This window comes from Symphalangus syndactylus, chromosome 18 (assembly GCF_028878055.3).
Source record: "Symphalangus syndactylus isolate Jambi chromosome 18, NHGRI_mSymSyn1-v2.1_pri, whole genome shotgun sequence".
NCBI lineage: Eukaryota > Metazoa > Chordata > Mammalia > Primates > Hylobatidae > Symphalangus > Symphalangus syndactylus.
The window spans coordinates 10172708-10185062 of NC_072440.2; the positions used below are offsets into that span (position 1 = coordinate 10172708).

General features: G+C 51.7%; 1 long non-coding RNA gene across 1 annotated transcript; it reads left to right on the forward strand.

Moving 5' to 3' along the window:
* The first annotated feature begins 1447 nt into the window (after positions 1 to 1447).
* On the forward strand, positions 1448 to 6507 carry LOC129468511 (uncharacterized). Its single transcript, XR_008652688.2, has 3 exons — positions 1448 to 1800; positions 5883 to 6074; positions 6258 to 6507. It is a non-coding gene; the product is annotated as an uncharacterized lncRNA (long non-coding RNA).
* The last annotated feature ends 5848 nt before the right edge of the window (positions 6508 to 12355 follow it).

Here is a 12355-nt window from a genome sequence, read left to right on the forward strand (position 1 = left end):
AGGGCGGGGGTTCCCCGGGATGCCAGGGGCTTCTGTGCTTCGAATCTTTCACAGGCACTAAAGGGAGGCCTGCCCGGTGTGGGGCCCAGGGAGGAGGGAGAGGGGAGGCTTCAAAGCCATCAGCAACCAGACCTCAGACAGTGAAGGGAAATCCTCCCCACCCTCCCTCAGCCACGCAGTTTCCAGTCCCACAAAATTCCCCGATAAATCAGGACCTTTGATTGGGACAGACCAGGGAGGCGTGGGGACCACCCGGCCGGGCTCCCGGGCGAGTCTCAGGGCCTGGCCTGCCTGGGTGTCTCTGCACACTGGTTCATTCTGCAGACAGCGCCGAGTGCCTCTGTGCAGGGAGACGCTCGGCTGCGCGCAGTCTGGGAGCCCAGAGGAGGGAGCACGAGCTCCAGGAATGAGCCGGACTCAGCTGTCTGTGGCGATGGCTGGAGGGGCTGGTGTGAGGCTGTGGGACCGGCCAGGGATGTGGTGGCCGGAGCTGTGTGGAGCAGGGCCACCCATGCCCTGGTCCCGGAGCTGCCGCTTCCCCGCGTGCGACTTGGGAGGCCACCCTCCTTCCCCGCTGCGAGGTGGGGGACACCGGGCGGGCTCCTGGCTCCCGTGGAGCCCTGGAATGGGGCTGACGGTTGGCAGGTGCAGGGCACCGACTCCCGCCATTTCTGACGGTCTCAACTCCTGTTTCTCCTTCTCCAAAATGCCCTGCATGTTTTTTTGTTCTGGAGTTTCTATGGAAAATGCCGGTTCTGTTTATGCACAAGTCTCCTTTTTCCTGGTCACTGGGGTCCCGAGGTTGCGGCGCCTGACGTCATGCGTGTTGCTGAAGCTGCTCTGTGGGGACAGCGACCAACTGCGTTGCCACAGTGACCCGGCCAGGATCCTTCAGGACAGGACGGACGGGGCAAACGCCTGGGCACGGAACCCGGGCGGGGGCAGCGGCGCCCTCAGGCAGGGTGTCCACAGGGTGCCCCAGGGCTGCCGGTACAAAGACCCCAATACTGCGGGGCTTAAAACAACAGAAACGTGCTGTGCTCCATTCTGGAGGCCAGAAGTGTGACATCAGGGTGTGGGCAGGGCCGCCTTCCCTGCGGTTTCCGGGAGAAGCTCCTTCCTGCCTCTTCCGGCTTCCTGCCTCTTCCGGCTTCCTGCCTGCCTCTTCCGGCTTCCGGCCCCGGTGTCCCCAGGTGTCCTCAGTAGCGGCTGCATCGCTCTGGTCTCTGCATCTGTCTGCACAAGGCCATCTTCCCCGACACCTGTTTCCTCTCTGTGTCCCCTCCACTTCCTATATGGACACGAGTCAGGACTGAGGGCCTACCCTGCTCCTGTGTGGCCTCATCTAAACTTAATCACTCATATCTGCCAAGAATCAATTTCCAAATACAGCCACAGTCTGAGGTTCTGGATGAACATTTCAGAAACTATTCAACCCACTGTCACCGTGTGCTACAGCTTCCAACTCCTGGGCTCGAACCATCCTCCTGCGTCAGCCCCACAAGTACTGGGGAGCACAGGTGTGTGTCACTGTGTCCGGCTGTGGTGACAGATGGAGCCCCCGACACAGCTTTGTAACTCAAGGCACTGACATCCAACCTGAAGGGCAAGAGTAGGGCAGTGAAAGTGCTGCAGACGGAGGCCTCTTCAAGCCTGGACACCTGCGGGAGAGAAACCCCCAGGAGTCAGGATCACCGAACACCCAAAGACGTCCTGCTCTGGAAAGAGACTGCAGCCTCAACAAACAGGAGGAGTCACAGCTGAGAAACCAGAGGTAATCAAAGTAGTCAGAACTTCACAGTGAGTCCATTCAAAACTCAATCTTCAGAGAGATGAAGAAAGATATCATTCATAAAACAAGAACAGAGTATTAGGAACAAGAACAACTGGCTAGACAAAGAACAAAGTAGAAATTGTTCATTTATTTATTTATTTTTGAGACAGGGTCTCACTCTGTTGCCCAGGCTGGAATGCAGTGGTGTGATCACAGCTCACTGCAGCCTCCACCTCCTGGACTTAAGTGATTCTCCTGCCTCAGCTTCCTGAACAGCTGGAACCACAGGTGCATGCCACCACACCTGGTTAGTTTTTTCTTTTTCTTTCATTCTTTTTTTTTTTTGAGATGGAGTTTCACTCTTGTTGCCCAGGCTGGAATGCAGTGGCATGATCTCGGCTCACCACAACCTCCACATCCCAGGTTCAAGCAATTCTCCTGCTTCAGCCTACTGAGTAACTGGGATTACAGGCATGCGCCACCACGCCTGGCTAATTTTGTATTTTTAGTAGAGACTGGGTTTCGCTGTGTTGGTCAGGCTGGTCTTGAACTCCTGACCTCAGGTGATCTGCCTGCCTTGGCCTTCCAAAGTGCTGGGATTACAGGTGTGAGCCACCACACCTGCCCCCCTACTTTTTTTTGTAGAGATGGGGTCTCACTGTGTTGCCCAGGCTGGCCTCAAACTCCTGGGCTCAATGATTCTCCTGCCCCAGCCTCCCAAAGCATTGGGATTCAGGTATGAGTCACTGCATGCGGCCAAAATGTTAAAACAAAACATAGTAATTTAAATTAGAAGCTCACATGTGGGTAAATAGAGGACCAGTGTCAGTGAAAGAGTATTTGTTCAATGTTGGAAAAATTAATAATGAAAAGACAAATAATTTAGTTGCAGTTCAAGATCCTTTAAGACATCACTGGGTCTGGTTGCTGACACTTGTTCAGATTTGCACATCTGCTCATGAGGGCTGGCCCCGTAGCCACCTTTCCTTTGGTCAGGTTTTGGCACCAAGATTACGCTGGCATCATTCAGTGTGTTGGGCTTATTTCTTTCTTGAATGTTTGAAAAATTTCACCAGGGAACTCACCTGGCCTGGAGACTTTCTTTGAGAAAGTTTTAGGTTGAAGGTTCATTTTCTCTTTTCTTTTTCTTTTCTCTTCTCTTCTCTTCTCTTCTCTTCTCTTCTCTTCTCTTCTCTTCTCTTCTCTTCTCTTCTTTTCTTTTCTTTCATGTAGATCTTCTTTCAAGCAGATCAACTTGTTAAAAGCATGCGGCCCTGGCTTTGAGCAAGTGGAGGATTTAGAGATGGACCAGAGTGGACTCACTGTTCTCCCCCAGGCAGTTTTGCTGCTTACAAGTATTTGCCTTGAGATGCCTTTAATCAGCCGCTTCCCTATGGTTCCTGTGGGATCAGCCAGCTGTGAGCATCATCACGTGTGCCAGGCTGGCTGGGCCATGATGCCATCTTCTCCAGTGGCCCCAGACTCAGACGTGTGGTCCGGGGAAGAGACACCAGGATAGGCAGTGGGGCAGCAATGGCTGTTCTGCTTTTGAGGCCAGGGGATGCAGCTCTGGGGCGCACTGCAGCCACTCAGCTGTGGGGGACAGGAAGGTCTCCCAGGTTCCACACCCTCTGTCCTGTCACCTTGCAGCTTTGCCCCCCAAAAGACACGGGGGCTCTTTCATCACTCATCGAATCTGGGCTGGACCTGAGGCTTACTTTGGCCAATAGATTGTGGGGGAAACAAGAATGTGCGGTCGTCTGGGGCCTCAAGGGGCCTTGCACATCTCTGCTCTCTCAGACCCCTGCTGGACCCGGGGGCTGGCCTGCTGGAGGATGAGAGGAGAGAGGAGTGCCCATTTGTTCCAGTCAAGGCCGTCCTAGGCCAGCTGACACCCAGCCGATCCCCAGACACGGGAGAGACCCCAGCTAAGCGTGGCAGAACCGCCTTGGGACCCACAACGGACCCCAGACACGTGAGTGGACCCAGCTGAGACCACACCCGCCCAGCTGTCCACAAACGTGTGAGCAGTACTACCTGTTTATCACTTCAGGCCACTGAGCGTGGGGTGCTTGTTACGCAGCAGTGGCTGACGGATGCAACCGCCCACTGTGAGTGGCCGCACAGATAGGAGTCCAGGCCTAGCTCATAGCAAGGTATTTCTGCAGTTTGCAAGGAAGAAGAAAGGAAGAGAAAGGAGAAGAAAGGGAAGTGGAGGGGAGGTGCAGGGCTGGGCTTCTGGTTCAAGCCCACAGGTGCTGTCCTCACGGGTGTTCTGTGGCTCCCGAGAGGGTGCAGTTGCTCTGCTGGGCTCGGAGCTGAGCGAGAACTTTCCTGGTGCCTCCCGAGAGGGTGTAACTGCTCTGCTGGGCTCGGAGCTGAGCGAGAACTTTCCTGGTGCCTGAGTGTTAGCAACATCCCTTCCCAGCACTGACTGCAGAGGTTGAGAGCCAGAAACTACGATTTGGAAATTTAATTATATCTCCGGAAGAAATGTATGCTTCTTAGAATGATTTTATTCAAAAAGCCTTCAAAAAATAGAACCGACGTTTTCCCTATATTGTGATTAATTCAAACCAAATAAAAGGAACCGTTGAACTCTTATTGACACCCTACGGGGAGTTTTCATTTGCAGTATCTGTAAACCCTGAAATCTCAATTTGTGTCAAATAAGCTCTTACAGGTGTGGTCCCGGGTTCCAGTGATAGCGTGTCACGTTTTGTTCTATTTAAATAAATTACATACTCTATCGCCCGGCATTATTCTGTCTCCTAATCAAATTGCCAATCAGGCGGGTCCCAGGCCTGACGGGGAGGAGACGGTCTGCGTTCCCCGGGGCAGGGCGCACACCACCGGCCGCAAGTTATGCAAATGCCGGCGGCCGAAGCTCCCAGAATGAAATCAAGATGTAAATAGGACTGTGGATTATGGCGATCAGCCTCGGCCTCCAGGGATGGGCTTGCCAAGCTCCAGGTGGCTTGGCTGCTGCCTCTCGTGAGCAGCAGGTTTTCATCAGCACTTCCAAAAGCAGGGACCACGGCTGTGTGGGAGGGCGGACGGGCAGTGTCAGACCCCAGGGCACAGCCAAGTCCCCGGGTCTGTGGGGTGTGTGTGTGAGTGTGGACATGTGTGTGTGTACATATGTCATGCTGTTTGGATGTGTGTATAAGTGTGCATGTGTCTGTGTGTGCATGTGCGCACGTGTGTGTATACGATGGCCCTTCACATCTGTGGGTTCTTCGTCTGTGGATTCAACTAACTGAATATCAAAAAAATTAAAAAATAACAAAACAACAATTAAAAATAATACAAATAAATTAGAAAACCTGTGCCGTGTAACAACTGTTTACGTGGCATTTACATTGGACTCGGTGTCACAGGGGGGCCTGGAGATGATTGACAGCATCCAGGAGGGTGTGCCTGGGTTTCAAGCAAACGCTGCACCGTTTTCTAGAAAGGACGTGAGCACCTGTGGATGTTAGTGTCTGTGGGGGGTTCTGGAACCTGTCTCCGTGGACATGGAGGGATGACTGTATGTCTTGTGTGGTGTGAACACGTGTACCGCATGTCCTCGTGGGTGATGTGTGCCTAAGTTGTGTGCATGTGTGCCCTGGCGTGTGTGTGTGTAGACGTGTCTTAGTGCATGCATGTCTGCGTGGTGTGTGTCATACATGTGGTGTGTGTCATACATGCATGTGCATAAGTGTCTCTGTGTGAAGCGGGTGGATTTAAGTGTGTGTGGCTCCTGCCCACTCCGGCACCTGCCCAGAGCCCTTGTTCCTGTGTCTGGTCTGGTCGCACGCCCACTCAGGTGGACCTCCCTTCCTGACCCTGGGTCTTCATGTTCTTCTGTCCTAGGCTCCTGCCATCGTCCTAGCTCTGGCCACTCGGGGCTGCCGGGCCCCACCTGCCTGGGCCGGATGCTCCTCTGAACCTGCCCAGAACAAGGGTTCTGTGCTGGGGCTGGTCTGGCGCTGGGGAGAAAGAGCCGGGGGGCAGGGCTTGGCAGTGGGAAGCATCATGAGCAGCGTGGCCCCACCCCTGGAGCGCTCCCCTCCCCTCTCCTGTCCTGAGATGCTGCTACTGATGCACGTCTTCCTCCCCAAAGGTCCTGGGAACCCAGCGAGGGAGGCCAGAGTGTCTACCGTTCACAGAGAGCCTCTCCAGAGCAGCAGGTGTGCCGAGGACGGGGACTCAGGCGTGTGCCTGGTTTGCAGCACCAGCAGCAGAGATGGAGGAAATCAGAGACTTCTGGGAGGAGGAAGGAGACGTGAATGTCAATGGATTCAGGCCCATCTCTGTGAGTGTGGAGAGGGCCAGGGCCTGGCAGAGCCTGATGTATTTCATGCGGACGTTCAACCGGGTCACAGTGGGATCCACTCTCTGCTGGGGGCCCTCAGGGCAGATGGTGCGGATGGCATCTGGCAACCTAGGTGGTGGTGTCTTCTCATAAACCACAGGCGCCGCTTCCTTCCCTTTACAGATTAATTCTCTGATAAAATCAGAAAGCTGATGGCCAGGCATGGTGGTGTGTGCCTGTGGTCCCAGCTACTCACAGGGCTGAGATGGGAGGATCGATTAAGCCCAGGAGGTGGAGGCTGCGGGAAGCCGTGACTGAGCCACTGCACTGCAGCCTGGGCAACAGAGCGAGACTCTGTCTCTAAAAAACAAGCAACAACAAAACGAAACAAAACAAAACAAAAGCAAGCAAGTGGAAACCGAGGATTACTCAAACGCCTGGGAAAATAAAACATCGGGTTCCCAGTGCCTTTCTCCCAAACCGGCTGTGAACATGTGCGTGTCTTCACACGGACACATGGCGTTCACCCCTCTCGGTAGATCGCTGGCCACGGGATGGCTCGGTCCTGTGGGCGCATCCCCCTCACTTCCGCAGAAACCACCAAACTCCTCTCCAAAGTGCTGGAGCGGCAAGCAGGGTATCTATCTGCCTCTCGGTATCCCCGATTCCCACCAGCCCTTGATACGTCCCGTGTCGGAGTTCTGGGCATTTGAAAAGGTGTGGTCTAGAGATACTTCGTAGTTTGTTTTTCTCTGATGACTCATAATATTGAGTATCTTTCCATGTGCTTATTGGCCATTTGTATATCTGACGACATATAAGTTCGAATCTTTTGTGCATTTATTTTTTCTTACTATTCCTTTATCAGATTTGTGATTTACAAATATTTTCTTCCGGGCTGTGGATTGTCTTTTCAATGCTTAAAAATGTCTTTAAAATTTTTATGAATGTATTTTTATTTATTTTTTTAAAGACAGGATTTCAGTATGTTGCCTAGGCTGGTCTTGAACTCCTGGGCTCAAGTGATCCTCCCACCTCAGCCTCCCACCGTGCTGGTTATTTGTTTCCTCTCTCTTTTTCCGTTATTAATTGGATAGAGATTTAAAATTTGATCAATCTTCTCTGAGACATTTGCAAACACACACCCTCTTCTTCCCCTGCAGACTTTCCGCCTTTTGCAAAGTCTGACTCTCAGGATTCCGCCGGCCACGCTCTCTGCTCCTCTTGCTCCTTGGGGGCTCCCCATGCTTCTTAGTTCATTGCCCCTGGGATTAGGGAGGACGCCCTTCTGGGTAGCTGAGACTATGACCCGGGGACCATGCCTCTGAGCAACAGTCTTTCTTTTTGACAATAGAAAACTTTACAGCAAGGGAGCAGACAGGCCTGGGGGCTTGATCACCCAAGGTGTCTTTGATAACACAGGGCGTCCTGTCCACCATGCCCTGAAAATCTCAGGCTGCCTCTCCGTCTCCTCCCATCCAGCAGGAGCTCAGCGATTGAAAACTCCGACGGCATCTCTTAGGGAGAGGAGGGGCGGGGGTGGGAGGCCGCTGTCTGAAATGGGATGTCAGGAGGCCTGGGACTCTGCAGGCCCTGATAAGTGGGATTTATCCTCGGGAATGTAATGAGAGCTGACACCTATTTCTGACGCGACTGTATCATAGATTGCTGGGGCAGGATAGCGTCACATTCCGAGCAGGCAGAGATGTATTTGCTGAAGGTGAAAATGTCATTTAAACTGTTGATACCTTTCAAATTGTCTTGGCAGGATGCCACAAGTAGCCCAGGCCTTTTCCAAATAAATATATACAATCTCCAATTCTGCGCCGAGGACAGGGGTGTGTGATTGTCGTGTCGATTCTACTGCTCTTCCCAGCAATTCAAGCTCTCTGCGGAGGGAATTTGATTTTGTGTGATAAAGATGCATAATCAATAATGCCTCGAGGCTCCAGCCCTTAACTCAGACGTCCTCAGCCTCCTCAGCCTCCTCCCGCAGACCAGACCCACAGCCCAGCCTGGAGCTGGCAGCTGCCTCAGTCCTGGTTTTGGAAGCCCTGTCCTGGTGTCTGAGGCCTCTAGGAGGAGGAAACTAAAGAGGTGCCAGGTGACCCGTGGAGGAAGAGGGGGCGTTAGTGGAAGCAGCTCTTGGTATCCATGAGGATTAGAAACGAGCTCAGCAAGAAGACGTTTGCAGTTAGGAAGTGAGCTTTCTGAATTCCTCCCTCAGGGCAGTCGAGGCAAAGCCCTGGCCCCAGCCACAGCTCAGAGCCCACTGGGTCTTGCCACCGTGGCTGCCATGTTGCTGTTCTGAGCTGTGCCCCGCCTCAGCCGCCCTCTGGGAAAAGCCCTTCTGACCATGTTATTCGAATAGGGGACTGTGTCTCCCCACAAATGCTTTTAGAATCCTGAGCTTGAGAAAACTCTGGTTTGGGAAGGCTGGAGCTGGCCTGGGGCGGCCCGTCTGCGGGCGGGGCCGGGCTGACCTGTTCTCCTCGGCCACAGAGGGTGGGCCAAGAGGGCCCCAGATCCCAGCTGGGCCGGTTTGAGCCTCTCCCAGGGATTTGTATAAAAAGAGCCTTTTATTATAAAAAAATTCAAACATATTTAGAAAAAGCATCAGACCATCATCTACTGTACCCGTCTCCCTCTGGCAGGGCCTTAGGACGCCCTCATTTCAGAGCTCCTCTTGTTGGAACGTCAGGGAAGCACCAGATCTCAGCATTTCATGGATGGGGCATTCCAGTTTGTATCTCCAAAGGACAAAAACTCCTTTTTAAAAGCAACCACAATATCACTCCCACATCTAAAAGTTGCCCACAATTTCTTCATATCAACAAATATCTGGTCAGTGTCCACATTTCCCCAGCCGTCTCCCATCTCATGTTCTGCTTTGTTCAGTCGGGGCCCAAGCCTGGCCTCGGGCTGCCTTGGCAGGTGGGTCTTGGGTGTGTCTCAGAGTCCTATGGAAATGGCTCTCTTCCTGCCTTTTTCCCTGGGACATGTTGAAGAGGCCGTGTCGCTGGGCCTGCTGATTTCTCTACATTTAGGATTTTGCTGGTTGCGTTCTGTGGTGCTGATTTCAGATGCGTTCTTCTGCCCTGAATTCCCTGTGAGGTTACAGTCAGATCGTGGGCCTGGTGGGCTTTTTTGGTGAGCAGCATGGCCCACGGCGGTCCTGTGCTCTTCATCAGGGTGCACTCAGTGTCCGGCAGGCCCTTGGCCACATGACTGCTGTTGACGGTCAGTGTCCAGACCCACCGTTGCCTCTGGAGTTTGCAAAGGGGCGAGCTCTAATTCCACTGCTCCTTCCCCACGCAGGGCTGGAATTCTTCTCTTAGGAGACACTTTTCCTCCTTGACCACTTGACTAGTTCAAGATATCATTTGTGTAGGAAAGTGAGGTTAGGGCTTGCTTCTTCCTTTTTATTTACCAGTTTTCAAAAAACTAGAAATAGTGGGGTGTCTTTCTTATTGTTTTGAACTAGCGGATTTTACACGATTGACTCTCGAATCCTTTTGATGTGACGCAGCTCTGAAGGCTTCTCTTCTCTCTGCTATAACAAGATATTCAAGGCGCCAGGTCTGTATCAACCCCAGGCCTGCAATCAACCATTTCTCCAGGGAGCCTCATCCCTTCCACCACGGGAAGACACAGCAAGAAGATGCCATCTACGAGCCAGGAAGTGGGTCCCCACCACACAGAGCCTGCCAGCCTCCTGTTCTTGGACTCGCAGCCTCCAGAGCTGTGAGCAATGAATGCCTGCTGTTTATAAGTTATGGTAGTTCGCTGCCACGGCCCAAGTGGACGAAGACATCATGTATGTGCCCAGCACTGGGGATGAACAACCAAGGCGTGGTGCCAGGACTGGAGGAAAAGCTGGCCTGGGAACAGGTGCTGGGACACAGCAGGACCCAACACAGGAGGGTGGACATACAGGGGCACCCAGGGAGGGAGGGATTGGTCTTGGCTCAGAAGAGAAATATGTGGGTGTCGGGTGAGGCAGGAGTGTGAGAGGTGGGTGTGTGTGATCAAAGTTCCCAAAGACATGAGTGCTCGGGGGCCGAGGGTTCACAGGTAGACAGGTGGGTAACTCTGGAGGGCAGTGTAGTGCCATTTTGCCAAGGGTCTTGGAGGCCCAGTAGGATTTTGGGTTCATCCTCTGCAATTAAGTTTCACTCAGTTGGGAAGTAACCTGATTGCATTTGGGCTTTAAGGGTAATGTTGCTGCTGAGGAGAGTGGGGGGGCTTGGGGACAAATGACCGTGGTGGGAGGTGTGGGTCTTGGGTTCCTGGCTCGGGAAGCATTTGGCAGCTTTCCTGAGATTTAGAGAATGCCTCCTCCTTGTCTCCCTTCTTCCTCCTCTGGTCATTTTTTTTTTCCCAATCAGCCAAGCCCACCAGTTTCCACCTTGCTTCTCCACAGGTCTTTGGCCAGTTGACTGTCATCAGCATCTGTCAACAGAGTGGGAGGCAAGGAGTGTTTTCATCTTCTGGGAATCTTTTCATGTGGTGAACCCCTCAGCTCAGCATTAATGTGACAGATCCCACAGGTTGATTTTTAAATGTTAAACCAACCTTGCATTCCCAGGTGAACACACTTCCAGATGTATTTGTGATACATTCCTTTTTGTCTGTGTTAGTCGGTCTGGTTTGCTAATATTTTGCTGCGGAGTTTTCATCCAAGTTCATGAGGAATATTGGCCTTTATTTCAATTTTCTTGTAATTTTTTAGTCTTACTTAAGTATCAATGACATGCTGGGTTCAAAAATGAGTTGGGGCATTTTCATGCTTCGAAAATTCTCTGTAAGAGTTTGGATATAATCAGCATTTTCTTCCTTAAATATCTGGCAGAATTCACTGGTGAAATCCCTTGGGGCTACAGTTTTCTTTGTGGAAAGGTTTTAAATGCAATACAATGTATTTAATAGATAGATATAGGGCTGCTTACATTTTCTTTTTCTTCTTATGTCAGTTTTGGTGAGTTATCTAGGACATTTTCCATTGCATGTAAATTTTCGAATTCATTGGCATGACATTTTAAATAATAGGTTCATAACCAGAGAAATGACCCTGTTCTTAGTCCAAAGTGTGCTGTTGGGGATACATCATCACTCCCAGGCTCTTCTATTCCTTCCTAAGTGTCTATGACCTTAGTTCTTTACCTGGCTATTCTTAATGGCAGCTTACTGAGGTCCAGTCGATGCCTGATTTCAGGCCTCTACCTAATTTCCCTGTGAGTGAAAGAATAATTGTACCATGTAATTGGGAAACTGTGCAAATGTGGGGTTGGCACAGCCCCTTCCTGGCTTCTCTTGGAAGGAGGTAGCAGCAAGGACAGCTCCGGGGCAAGGACTGGCCAACCCAATGCCTACTGAGATGACCATCCTTACTGGGCACTTGGGTTCTTCTGGGTACAGGTATCCCTCCTCCCACTGGGGACAACCAGACACCTCTTATTCCAGTGGCAGCTGGTGAGGGTAAGCCCTTCTTTTCTTTGCAAATCCTAGAAAAGAAAAGGGAGCATTGCAGTTTGGACTGGGGTCTGAGTCCTAGGGGAACACCTTTATTCCCCTGGGAAAGCATGGGCTCAGGGCCTGGGCCTGGGAAGGACAGTGGGGTGTGGGTGGCGGTGCTAACCCTGCTGAAGGCTGCATGGGCAGCTCCCAGGGGATTTTTGCCTCATAGTACCTCCAAGTTCAAATTGTCTGATGCTTCCTCCAGGAAATCATTCCCTTATTTCCAGGCTGTGATACCATGAAATATATATTTGATCTTCACCTAGTTTCCTGGCCTATAAGTCCTAAAATCCTTGGACTCTCCAAAGTGATGAGTGTGTTTTTGTATGTTAAGGAGTTGACAGATGGCTGGCATCCCCTAGGTAGCTTCAGGATGGGGGCTGTGACTGGAGAGACCAAGGCAGGATGAGAGGTTGGGACTATCAGCGAACCTCCAATCTGTGGGAAGGGGAGGGGCTGAAGTTGAGCTAATCACCAATGGCCAATGATTTAACCAATCATGCCTACATAATGAAGCCTTCATAAAAACCCAAAAGGACAGGTTCTGGGACTTTCTGGACAGCTGAACACGTGGAGGTTCCTGGAAGGTGGTGTGGCCAGGGAGGATATGGAAGCTCCACACCCCTTTCCCCATAACTCGCCCTATGCATCTCTTCATATGTGTCCTTTGTAATATCCTTTACAATAAACCAGGAAATGTAACTAACTGTTTCCCTGAGTTCTGTGAGCCCCTCTAGCAAATTTTATTAATTTTATTAACCCAA